We start from the raw sequence: 15,195 nt of genomic DNA on the forward strand, positions 1-15,195 counted from the left end.
AACAATGTTATTTATACCACTATAACAATGTTATTTATACCACTATAACAATGTTATTTATAACACTATAACAATGTTATTTATAACACTATAACAATGTTATTTATAACACTAATAACGTTATTTATAACACTATAACAATGTTATTTATAACACTATAACAATGTTATTTATAACACTATAACAATGTTATTTATAACACTATAACAATGTTATTTATAACACTATAACAACGTTATTTATACCACTATAACAACGATATTTATAACACTATAACAATGTTATTTATAACACTATAACAATGTTATTTATAACACTATAACAGTGTTATTTATAACACTATAACAATGTTATTTATAACACTATAACAACGTTATTTATAACACTATAACAATGTTATTTATAACACTATAACAATGTTATTTATAACACTATAACAATGTTATTTATAACACTATAACAATGTTATTTATAACACTATAACAACGTTATTTATAACACTATAACAATGTTATTTATAACACTATAACAATGTTATTTATAACACTATAACAATGTTATTTATAACACTATAACAATGTTATTTATAACACTATAACAATGTTATTTATAACACTAATAACGTTATTTATAACACTAATAACGTTATTTATAACACTAATAACGTTATTTATAACACTATAACAATGTTATTTATAACACTATAACAACGTTATTTATACCACTATAACAATGTTATTTATAACTATAACAACGTTATTTATAACACTATAACAATGTTATTTATAACACTATAACAATGTTATTTATAACACTATAACAATGTTATTTATAACACTATAACAATGTTATTTATAACACTATAACAATGTTATTTATAACACTATAACAATGTTATTTATAACACTATAACAATGTTATTTATAACACTAATAACGTTATTTATAACACTATAACAATGTTATTTATAACACTATAACAATGTTATTTATAACACTATAACAATGTTATTTATAACACTATAACAATGTTATTTATAACACTAATAACGTTATTTATAACACTATAACAATGTTATTTATAACACTATAACAATGTTATTTATAACACTATAACAATGTTATTTATAACACTATAACAATGTTATTTATACCACTATAACAATGTTATTTATAGCACTATAACAATGTTATTTATAACACTATAACAATGTTATAACTATAACAATGTTATAACACTATAACAATGTTATAACACTATAACAATGTTATAACACTATAACAATGTTATAACACTATAACAATGTTATAACTATAACAATGTTATAACACTATAACAATGTTATTTATAACACTAACAATGTTATTTATAACACTATAACAATGTTATTTATACCACTATAACAATGTTATTTATAACACTATAACAATGTTATTTATACCACTATAACAATGTTATTTATAGCACTATAACAATGTTATTTATAACACTATAACAATGTTATTTATAACACTATAACAATGTTATTTATAACACTATAACAATGTTATTTATAACACTATAACAATGTTATTTATAACACTATAACAACGTTATTTATAACACTAATAACGTTATTTATAACACTAATAACGTTATTTATAACACTAATAACGTTATTTATAACACTAACAACGTTATTTATAACACTATAACAATGTTATTTATACCACTATAACAATGTTATTTATAGCACTATAACAATGTTATTTATAACACTATAACAATGTTATTTATAACACTATAACAATGTTATTTATAACACTATAACAATGTTATTTATAACACTATAACAATGTTATTTATAACACTATAACAACGTTATTTATAACACTAATAACGTTATTTATAACACTATAACAACGTTATTTATAACACTAATAACGTTATTTATAACACTAACATCGTTATTTATAACACTATAACAACGTTATTTATGCCACTATAACAATGTTATTTATACCACTATAACAATGTTATTTATACCACTATAACAACGTTATTTATACCACTATAACAATGTTATTTATACCACTATAACAATGTTATTTATAACACTATAACAATGTTATTTATAACACTAACAATGTTATTTATACCACTATAACAACGTTATTTATAACACTATAACAATGTTATTTATAACACTAACAATGTTATTTATACCACTATAACAATGTTATTTATACCACTATAACAATGTTATTTATACCACTATAACAATGTTATTTATAACACTATAACAATTTTATTTATAACACTATAACAATGTTATTTATAACACTATAACAATGTTATTTATAACACTATAACAATGTTATTTATAACACTATGACAATGTTATTTATACCACTATAACAATGTTATTTATAACACTATAACAATGTTATTTATAACACTATAACAATGTTATTTATAGCACTATAACAATGTTATTTATAACACTATAACAATGTTATTTATAACACTATAACAATGTTATTTATAACACTATGACAATGTTATTTATACCACTATAACAATGTTATTTATAACACTATAACAATGTTATTTATAACACTATAACAATTTTATTTATAGCACTATAACAATGTTATTTATAACACTATAACAATGTTATTTATAACACTATAACAATGTTATTTATAGCACTATGACAATGTTATTTATACCACTATAACAATGTTATTTATAACACTATAACAATGTTATTTATAACACTATAACAATGTTATTTATAGCACTATAACAATGTTATTTATAACACTATAACAATGTTATTTATAACACTATAACAATGTTATTTATAACACTATAGCAACGTTATTTATACCACTATAACAATGTTATTTATAACACTAAAACATTATTTATTTCTTTGGTTATAATTAAAAATGCTTAGTGTAACCTGCTTATTTAACCTGCTAATTGTAACCTGCTTATTGTAACCTTATTATTGTAGCATGCTTATTGTAACCTGCTTATTGTAACCTGCTTATTGTAACCTGCTTATTGTAACCTGCTTATTGTAACCTTATTATTGTAACCTTATTGTAACCTGCTAATTGTAACCTGCTAATTGTAACCTGCTTATTGTAACCTACTTATTGTAACCTGCTAATTGTAACCTGCTTATTGTAACCTTATTGTAACCTGCTAATTGTAACCTGCTTATTGTAACCTGATTATTGTAACCTTATTGTAACCTGCTAATTGTAACCTGCTAATTGTAACCTGCTTATTGTAACCTGCTTATTTTAACCTGCTTATTGTAACCTGATTATTGTAACCTTATTGTAACCTGCTAATTGTAACCTGCTAATTGTAACCTGCTAATTGTAACCTGTTTATTGTAACCTGCTTATTGTAACCTGTTAATTGTAACCTGCTTATTGTAACTTGCTTATTGTAACCTGCTAATTGTAACCTGTTAATTGTAACCTGCTTATTGTAACCTGCTTATTGTAACCTGCTTATTGTAACCTGCTTATTGTAACCTGCTTATTGTAACCTGCTTATTGTAACCTGCTTATTGTAACCTGCTTATTGTAACCTGCTTATTGTAACCTGCTTATTGTAACCTGCTTATTGTTACCTGCTTATTGTAACCTGCTTATTGTTACCTGCTTATTGTAACCTGCTTATTGTAACCTGATTATTGTAACTTGCTTATTGTAACCTGCTTATTGTAACCTGATTATTGTAACTTGCTTATTGTAACCTGCTTATTGTAACTTGCTTATTGTTACCTGCTTATTGTAACCTGCTTATTGTAACCTGATTATTGTAACCTTATTATTGTAACCTGCTTATTGTAACCTGATTATTGTAACTTGCTTATTGTAACCTGCTTATTGTAACCTGCTTATTGTTACCTGCTTATTGTAACCTGCTTATTGTAACCTGATTATTGTAACTTGCTTATTGTTACCTGCTTATTGTAACCTGCTTATTGTTACCTGCTTATTGTAACCTGCTTATTGTTACTTGCTTATTGTAACCTGCTTATTGTAACCTGATTATTGTAACTTGCTTATTGCAACTGTTGTGTTTAATACTGTACAACTTCACTGAGAACCTGAGTAAAACTTGTTAACTGGACCAGTGTTGTGCAGACTCCAGCTCTTGGGAACTTTATGTTTGACAAGTTATTCATTGACGGTTTTATTCACAAGTTATACATCAACAGTTTTATTCATGACAAGTTATACTTCGACAGTTTTATTGGGTGTTTAGGGTGCCCTGCTAGTGCAGCCGGTGGAAGGCCTCAATCAGATGACCAGAAGCTCCAGCTGTGGGTCATCATATGACTAAGACCCGCATCACTAAACATTTGTCCTGTTTCCTGGCAAACTTTACCTAACCTAACCTGCTGGAGCAGCTGTGAATATTCCAGAAGTCCTCTGCCCTAAATAACGAGTGTAGTTTTCAACTATTATAAGACAGTGTTCTCACTAGGCCAGATGTAATCCTTCCCTTTATGTTGTTTCATTATTGGCAGGTAACTATAAACTATAATTTAAAGTTACGTTAACCTAGCCTAGCTTTCAATAACTAATGTGTTTTTATTTTCAACCCAATGGAGGGTTAGGCACCCAGTACAGTAGAATCTCGAGTTTTGAACTTAATCTGTTCCAGGAGCTAGTTCTAAAGTCGAAACGTTCGAAACTCGAAGCAATATTTCCCTTAAGAAATATGTAAATACAATTAATCCATTCCAGAAACCCAAAAATATTCACAAAAAAATACATTTTATAGAGATAATCTTAGTTTTACATACATACAACTAAACATACATGGTACAATTAGTAATAGATAACATTTAAATAAACATATAAAATAACATTATTACTTACCATTATTGAAGATTGTTGATGGAGTGAGGGAGCACTTATTGTCTGGAAGGGAAATCCCCTTCCATAAAGACTTTAGGTAACAGTCCTTATCTGGGATTACTTCCCTTCTTTAAAATTTCCCTAAAATAGAGCATGGTTCTGTCACTGAACTTGTAGCAGAGATGGCTTGTTTCAGCCTGCTCAGGGTGATAGTTTTCAGCAAATCCTTGCACCCTATTCCACATTGCACAAATCTCCTTAATCTCTGAAGAAGTCACCATCCACCACCACCACCATCCACCACATCCATCCACCACCACCATCCATCACCACCATCCATCACCACCATCCACCACCACCATCTATCACCACCATCCATCACCACCATCCATCACCACCATTGACCACCACCATCCACCACCACCATCCACCACCACCATCCACCACCACCATCGACCACCACTATCCACCACCACCATCCACCACCACCATCCACCACCACCATCGACCACCACCATCGACCACCACCGTCCACCACCACCGTCCACCACCACCGTCCACCACCACCGTCCACCACCACCGTCCACCACCACCGTCCACCACCACCGTCCACCACCACCATCCACCATCACCACCACCCACCACCACCACCACCCACCACCACCACCACCCACCACCACCACCCACCACCACCACCACCCACAACCACCCACCACCACCCACCACCACCACCACCAGCACCACCACCACCACCACCCCCACCCACCACCACCCACCACCACCACAACCACCACCACCACCAACACCACCAACCACCAACACCCACAACCCACCCACCACCAATACCACTACCCACCACCAATACCACCAATCACCACCAATACCACCACCACCACCCACCACCAACACCCACAACCCACCACCCACCACCACCCACCACCCACCACCACCACCACCCACCACCACCACCACCCACCACCACCCACCACCACCATCCACCACCATCCACCACCACCACCCACCACCACCATCCACCACCACCACCATCCACCACCACCCCCCAGCACCACCACCACCCACCACCACCACCCACCACCACCACCACCTCCCACCACCACCACCACCACCACCATCCACCACCACCATCCACCACCACCACCACCATCCACCACCACCATCCACCACCACCATCCACCACCACCTCCACCATCCACCACCACCATCCACCCCCACCACCCCCACCACCACCACCACCACCATCCACCACCACCACCACCACCACCACCATCCACCACCACCACCACCACCACCACCACCATCCACCACCACCACCACCACCACCACCACCATCCACCACCACCACCACCACCACCACCACCATCCACCACCACCACCATCCACCACCACCACCATCCACCACCACCACCATCCACCACCACCCACCACCACCACCCACCACCACCACCCACCACCACCACCACCCCCACCACCCACCATCACCACCACCAACCATCACCACAACTCACCACCACCACCACCATTAGCCACCACCACCACCACCCACCACCACCACCACCCACCACTATCACCATTACCGCCACCATTCACCACCACCAGCCACCGCCGCGAGCCACCACCACCACCCACCACCACCACCACCACCACCACCACCACACAACCCACCACCACCACTCACCACCATCCACCACCATCCACCACCACCACCATCCACCACCATCCACCACCATCCACCACCATCCACCGCCACCACCACCACCACCATCCACCACCACCCACCACCACCACCACCCACCACCACCACCACCCACCACCACCACCCACCACCACCACCCACCACCACCACCACCCACCACCACCACCACCCACCACCACCCACCACCACCACCCACCACCACCACCCACCACCACCCACCACCACCACCACCCACCACCACCACCACCCACCACCACCACTCACCACCACCAGCACTCACCACCACCACCCACCACCAGCACTCACCACCACCACCAGCACTCACCACAACCACCACCACCCACCACCACTACCAGCACTCACCACCCACCACCAGCACTCACCACCCACCACCATCACTCACCACCACCCACCATCCACCACCATCCACCACCATCCACCACCATCCACCACCATCCACCACCCCCACCACCACCACCCCCACCACCCCCACCACCACCACCACCACCACCACCACCACCACCACCACCACCATCCACCACCACCACCACCACCACCATCCACACACCACCACCACTCACCACCAAACACCAACACCACTCACCACCTACCACCACCAGCACTCACCACACACCACCACCACTCACCACCACCCACCACCAGCACTCACCACCACCCACCACCAACACTCACCACCACCCACCACCACCAGCACACACCACCACCCACCACCACCACCCACCACCAGCACTCACCACCCACCACCATCACTCACCACCACCCACCACTACCACTCACCACCACCCACCACCACCACTCACCACCACCCACCACCACCACCACTCACCACCACCACTCACCACCACCACCCACCACCACCACCCACCACCACTGCCGCCACCACTGCCGCCACCACCGCCACCACCACCACTGTCATCATCATCATCATCCACCTCCATCCACCAGTACCATCCACCAATACCATCCACTACCACCATCCACCAGTACCATCCACTACCACCATCCACCAGTACCATCCACCACCACCACCATCCACCACCACCACCACCATGATCCACCACCACCACTATCCACCACCATCACCACCATGGTAGCTTATTTCACAGTCGCACTTAATAAAGAAGCACCAAACACGATGAATTGTGAAATGTTTAAGTTAGCACGCAGGTTAGTGTTCACTCAAGCATAAACAAAGCCAAACTGGCTCATGATGCCTGCTATACGCAAGCATCATGGCGGCGCTACTTGCTGCATAAGTCATTCCAATTTCTTTTTCTCCATTTATTGGTTTAACCTGCTTGCTTTTTTAGCCCTAGCCATGGTTCCAATGAATAAAAGAAATGCTTCTCATTATGTAAAGCACCTACACAGTTCATTATCCATTAAAGATAAGGTGGCTTTGAAGCCACTGTCGGTTGCCATGAGCTCAGTCTCATGAAGCAGGAGAATATGCTTTATTATTACGCTAATATCAACACTACAGCTTATTTGCTTATCACAATTGATCTAATATGACATAAGAAACAATATAAATAACATAAAACATGTTAAATACTCCAGAATGAATAATATTTGGCATAACACCGAGCAGTTCGACAGAATTATGAAGAGGATGTGGTAAACAAATACCTTTCTCCTATCCTTGTCCTCTTCAAGGGGGGCTCCTTGGCGTGGTGAAGAGGCTCTTGGTCTGAGGAATTAGACCTATCGGTCTTCTTCCTCAGACCGAACCTAATTACCCCCCAATCTCCCCTCCCCTATCCCATCCTCCCCATCCTCCCCTTTTTCCTTTCCTCCTCCTCCTCCCCACTCCTCCCTTTTGCCCTTCCTCTTTTTGTCCTTTGGGATTTCTCCCACAGGCGCGCTAGTTCCTAGGTAGGAGAAAGGATACCGGGGTCCATCCCATTCCGTTGAGGTTCTTAGCGGTGGCATAGTTTGCCGTGGAATCTGGATCGCCTGGGGATGTCCCGATCCCTCTCCGGTATCCCGGAGTAGCTTTGGGTGTCTTTCGGGCGACGAGTGTATCTCTGGAAGCCACCTTTCGGATTCCGGGGGTGGTGGCCGAAGGAGGTATGCTTTGTGGCGGATATCCGGCCGCCCTCTCTTTTGTCCACCGAGGTAGCTCGGCAGATGTGAGGTTGCTATCCCGGATTGTTAGTTTACTAGCATGATGGGTAGGGTATGGCACGGGTTCCATGCTGCATCTGCGCTACTTGCGGTGCTGAGGTCCTCTTGGGCGCGGAGGGAGATTTCTGGCCCTTTCATTCCTCCTAGGACCTATCCCTCCCCGGTCCCCCCTTTTTTTTTCTTTTTTTTATTTTTATTTTCTTTTCTTCTTTTTTTTTTTTTTTTCTTAAAAACAAAAAGAAAGAAGTAACCTAACCATGGCAGCCCTAGTCCATGAACCTGGTACCCCCGGGCCCCTTCTTGATACCGCACCCCGTTCTGACCCCGCCTCGTCTTTGGACCACTCTTCAGACATTCCTCATGCCTCTGTACCTATTGCCGGTGCTGTTTCCTCACCCGCTTCAGGTACTGAGGCCTCGACTGACTCCTTCGATTTATCGGACCTTCGCTCTCCTCTGACTATGCTTCCGGCCTCTCCCTCTACGGTGCGGCAATTTTCAAATCGCCGACCCATTCCACGTCGGACCAACTCTGGTCCCACGCCTAAACGTCAACGACAATTACCTGCTGATGATACTTCTCCACCTTCTCGTTCTTCTCAGAAACGATTGACACGTCCTTCACTACCTTTCCACGCTCAGTTTCAGACTGAACAGTGGACTAAATTCTTCACTTTACGACCAACTTCCTCTACTGCCTATCTTTCTGACCATAGTATTGGCAAGGCACTCCTACGCCATGTTGGTAAAGATATTTCTTTTCATGCTCTTAAGAGCGGTATGCGCATCATTACCGTACAGAATGCTACCCAGGCTCATGAGCTCTCTCGTCTTTCCCATATCGATACTGTTCCTGTCACTCTTGAAAAACATTCCCTCAATTCTTGTAGTGGTACCGTCATTCTGCCCCATACCATAGTTCAACAAAATTTCCAGACATGTGGCACCGACATTCTAGAACAGCTGGAACTCCAAGATCTCCCAATCCTCAAGGTAGACACTTACGTTCTTCCTGCCCATGGGCGGAGACGATACCCTAGCAATGTGGCTCGTTTAACTTTTGACAGCCGAGAACTCCCATCCTCAGTTTATATAGCAGGACATCGGTTACAAGTTCGAAAGGTGATCCCTACACCACAACAGTGTAGAAATTGCTGGCGATTTGGCCATCCAGCAAAATATTGCAGATCTATCGCCGAATGCCCAGTCTGTGGTGCCGATGACCATTCTAATATGTCTTGCAATCGGTCTCCCTCTTGCCTTAACTGTCATGAGGCTCACCCTTCGTACTCTCGCCGTTGTCAGGTCTATTTAAACGAGCGGGAAATCCGTTACCTCAAAGAGACAGATCCTCTTCAAGGGGGGCTCCTTGGCGTGGTGAAGAGGCTCTTGGTCTGAGGAATTAGACCTATCGGTCTTCTTCCTCAGACCGAACCTAATTACCCCCCAATCTCCCCTCCCCTATCCCATCCTCCCCATCCTCCCCTTTTTCCTTTCCTCCTCCTCCTCCCCACTCCTCCCTTTTGCCCTTCCTCTTTTTGTCCTTTGGGATTTCTCCCACAGGCGCGCTAGTTCCTAGGTAGGAGAAAGGACACCGGGGTCCATCCCATTCCGTTGAGGTTTCTTGGCGGTGGCGTAGTTTGCCGTGGAATCTGGATTGCCTAGGGATGTCCCGATCCCTCTCCGGTATCCCGGAGTAGCTTTGGGTGTCTTTTGGGCGACGGGTGTAGCTCTGGAAGCCACCTTTCGGATTCCGGGGGTGGTGGCTGAAGGAGGTATGCTTTGTGGCGGATATCCGGCCGCCCTCTCTTTTGTCCACCGAGGTAGCTCGGCAGATGTGAGGTTGCTATCCCAGATTGCTGGTTTACTGGCATGAAGGGTAGGGTATGGCACGGGTTCCATGCTGCATCTGCGCTACTAGCGGTGTCGAGTCCTCTTGGGCGCGGAGGGAGATTTCTGGCCCTTTCATCCCTCCTAGGAACTATCCCTCCCCGGTCCCCCCTTTTTTTTTCTTTTTTTTATTTTTATTTTCTTTTCTTCTTTCTTTTTTTTTCTTAAAAACAAAAAGAAAGAAGTAACCTAACCATGGCAGCCCTAGTCCATGAACCTGGTACCCCCGGGCCCCTTCTTGATACCGCACCCCGTTCTGACCCCGCCTCGTCTTTGGACCACTCTTCAGACATTCCTCATGCCTCTGTACCTATTGCCGGTGCTGTTTCCTCACCCGCTTCAGGTACTGAGGCCTCGACTGACTCCTTCGATTTATCAGACCTTCGCTCTCCTCTGACTATGCTTCCGGCCTCTCCCTCTACGGTGCGGCAATTTTCAAATCGCCGACCCGTTCCACGTCGGACCAACTCTGGTCCCACGCCTAAACGTCAACGACAATTACCTGCTGATGATACTTCTCCACCTTCACCTTCTCGTTCTTCTCAGAAACGATCGACACGTCCTTCACTACCTTTCCACGCTCAGTTTCAGACTGAACAGTGGACTAAATTCTTCACTTTACGACCAACTTCCTCTACTGCCTATCTTTCTGACCATAGTATTGGCAAGGCACTCCTACGCCATGTTGGTAAAGATATTTCTTTTCATGCTCTTAAGAGCGGTACGCGCATCATTACCGTACAGAATGCTACCCAGGCTCGTGAGCTCTCTCGTCTTACCCATATAGATACTGTTCCTGTCACCCTTGAAAAACATCATTCCCTCAATTCTTGTAGTGGTACCGTTATTCTGCCCCATACCATAGTTCAACAAAATTTCCAGACATGTGGCACCGACATTCTAGAACAGCTGGAACTCCAAGATCTCCCAATCCTCAAGGTAGACACTTACGTTCTTCCTGCCCGTGGGCGGAGACGATACCCTAGCAATGTGGCTCGTTTAACTTTTGACAGCCGAGAACTCCCATCCTCCGTTTATATAGCAGGACATCGGTTACAAGTTCGAAAGGTGATCCCTACACCACAACAGTGTAGAAATTGCTGGCGATTTGGCCATCCAGCGAAATATTGCAGATCTATCGCCGAATGCCCAGTCTGTGGTGCCGATGACCATTCTAATACGTCTTGCAATCGATCTCCCTCTTGCCTTAACTGTCATGAGGCTCACCCTTCGTACTCTCGCCGTTGTCAGGTCTATTTAAACGAGCGGGAAATCCGTTACCTCAAAGAGACAGAAGGTCTCCCTTATGCCATGGCAGTTTCTCATCTCCGCCTCCAAGGGAGACTCCCACGTGTTTCTTATTCCCGTGTTTCAAAACGTCCCCCCACTTCTGGTATCCCATCTTCTACACCCACCTCTGTGGTTACCTCTCCCATAATCACTCCTGTATCTAATCCTTTTGCTGTCCTCGGCTCAGACGTCCCTACTTCAACGCCTCAGTCTAATCTCGCTTCTTCGAGTTCTCTCTTACAAGCCTCAGTATCGACGAGACCTCGTACGACACCTCTTCCCAATCGTCCCTCTACTTCTCAAAAGTCAAAAAAAGGTCCGGTAACACCTCCTACCCATCTTCCACCTCCTCATTTTACCCTCCCTGTCTCTGTCCCTAGTTCTTCCCCTCTCACTGGCTCAGTTACAAGTGCAGAGGTTCACCCTCCTCCTCGTAATGTACCTTCCTCCCCTGTTCCCTCCCAAGTTTCTTCCTCTTCTGCCACCTCCCAGGTTCCTGTCTCTTCTGTCCCCTGCCACGCTTCTCCAGTTCCCTCCACCCTTTCGCCCCCCCCTACCTTGGTACAGTCCAATACAGTTCCAATCTTTACTCATCCTCCCCCTACCATTCCCAATATTGTCTCCCATACGACATCTCTGAATTCCGAAACACTTGAAGCAATCTCTGAATATATTGCAGAGACCAAACCATCAATGGACACTGATCCACCTTCCGCTCTTCCTCTCTCCTCTGCTCCATCTGCGCAACTCCTTTCTTCACAACGCACCGTTCCTTCGCTGCTTGAACATTTTCCACTGCCTCCGCATGTGGACTTTTCTAACCCTTCTAGTCCGTAGGAACCCTTACCTGCGGATTTCAAGTATCTTTATCATTGCCAATCATGGCCTTTTTACAGTGGAATATACGCGGCCTCAGGGGTAATCGGGGTGAGCTTCAGATGTTACTCTCCCAGTTTGCCCCTGTTGGTGTTTGCTTACAGGAACCAAAATTACACTCTGCTGTTATTTCTCACATCTCAGGCTATAATTTATTGTATTCTTCAGATCCTTTTCCTGATGGGACCTTTAATGAAAGTGCCCTTCTTCTCCGCACTGATATTCCGTACCATCAGCTATTTGTTCATACTTCGCTGCATTACACAGCAGCCCGTATCCACTTACATAGGTGGTATACGCTCTGTTCTTTATATCTCTCTCCTTCTCGGGCATTATCTATTCCGGATTTTGCCTTCCTTGTTTCGTCATTACCGCCACCGATTCTGTTACTTGGTGATTTTAATGCCCACCATTTCCTCTGGGGAGGGTCTCACTGTGATTCCCGTGGAATTCAGTTAGAGGCTTTTCTTGCCACCCACCCCCTCCATGTTTTAAATACAGGTACTCACACCCATTTTGATCCTCGGACTCATACTCTCTCTTGCATCGATCTCTCAGTTTGCTCTTCCTCCGCCGCATTAGACTTTACTTGGTCTGTTCTCCCGGACTTACATGACAGTGATCATTTCCCAATCATTCTTACTTCCCCTTCATATTCGCCACCTCTTCGCACCCCACGCTGGCAATTTAATCGGGCAAATTGGAACCTTTACTCACACCTGACTGTTTTTAAAGAGGTTCCTTCTTCGTCCTCCATCGATGAGCTTTTACACCTCTTCTCGTCCTCCGTTTTCACCGCAGCTTCTCATTCTATACCCCAAACTTCGGGCAGGCATTCTCAGAAATGCGTGCCTTGGTGGTCTCCTGCTTGTGCTCGTGCAGTACGTTTGAAACGCGCTGCATGGGGCAGGTACCGGTACAATAGAACCACAGAGCGACTCCTTGATTTTAAACAGAAGCGTGCGATCGCTCGCCGTGTCATCCGTGACGCTAAACGCACTTGCTGGCGAGATTATGTCTCCACCATCACCTCTGCTTCCTCTATGAGTGCAGTCTGGAAAAAAGTACGAAAACTGAGTGGTAAATATTCTCCTGACCCGGCTCCTGTTCTGCGGGTTGCCGGTGTTGATATAGCAAACCCACTAGATGTTGCCAATGAAATTGGCAATCATCTGGTCCGTATTTCTCAGGGACTCCATCTATGCCCCTCATTTCTTTCCTCAAAGTCTGCCAGAGAGTTAGCACCCTTGGACTTTTCTTCTCTCAGAGAAGAACAGTATAATGTGCCTTTTACACTTCAAGAACTGGAGGCAACACTCTCAGCTTGTCGATCATCGGCAGCTGGGCCCGACGACATTCATATTCGTATGCTACAACATTTACATCAGTCAGCCCTTGCAGTCCTATTACACCTTTACAATCTTATTTGGTCACAAGGAGTTCTTCCACAGCTGTGGAAATCCGCCATTGTTCTCCCTTTCCGCAAACCAGGCACTACGGGACATGAAACCTCCCACTATCGTCCCATTGCTCTTACCAGTGCAGTTTGCAAAGTAATGGAACGTCTAGTAAATAGACGTTTAGTGTGGTATTTAGAGACACACAACAGTCTCTCCACTCGTCAATATGGCTTTCGTAAGGGACGTTCTACCATAGACCCCTTACTGCGCTTGGATACGTATGTTCGTAATGCCTTTGCGAATAACCACTCAGTTATTGCCATATTTTTTGACCTTGAGAAGGCATATGACACAACTTGGAGGTATAATATTTTAGCCCAAGCCCACTCCTTAGGCCTTCGAGGCAATCTACCATCCTTCCTTAAGAACTTTTTAACTGACAGGCATTTCCGTGTTCGGGTTAATAATGTGCTCTCCCCGGACTTTGTCCAAGCTGAAGGTGTCCCCCAGGGATGTGTTCTGAGCACAACACTTTTTCTCCTTGCTATTAATGATTTGGCCTCTAGTCTTCCATCAAATATTTGGTCATCACTCTATGTTGATGACTTCGCTATTGCCTGTGCAGGCGCTGACTGTCACCTCCTTACAGTTTCTCTCCAGCATGCAGTCGACCGTGTTTCCAATTGGGCCACCACACATGGGTTTAAATTTTCCAGCACTAAAACCCACCAAATCACTTTCACTAGACGCTCTGTCATCTCTGATCATCCTTTGTACCTCTATGGCTCACGTATCCCTGAACGTGATACAGTCAAGTTTCTGGGCCTCCTCTTTGATCGTAGGTTATCCTGGAAACCTCACATTACCTCTCTGAAGGCAACTTGTCACAGCCGGCTGAACCTTCTTAAAACCCTTGCTCATCTTTCGTGGGGAGCTGATCGTCGAACCCTCCTTCACCTACATTCCACCCTTATTTTATCGAAACTTGATTATGGTGACCAGAT

The 15,195-nt window shown here is 43.3% G+C and overlaps 1 protein-coding gene across 3 annotated transcripts in view; it reads left to right on the top strand.

Moving 5' to 3' along the window:
• LOC138853566 (zinc finger protein 84-like) overlaps positions 1–15,195 on the top strand; it is a 60,995-nt gene that overhangs the window by 758 nt on the left and 45,042 nt on the right. The window lies entirely within an intron of this gene.

The sequence above is a fragment of the Cherax quadricarinatus genome, chromosome 33 (assembly GCF_038502225.1).
Source record: "Cherax quadricarinatus isolate ZL_2023a chromosome 33, ASM3850222v1, whole genome shotgun sequence".
Lineage (NCBI taxonomy): Eukaryota > Metazoa > Arthropoda > Malacostraca > Decapoda > Parastacidae > Cherax > Cherax quadricarinatus.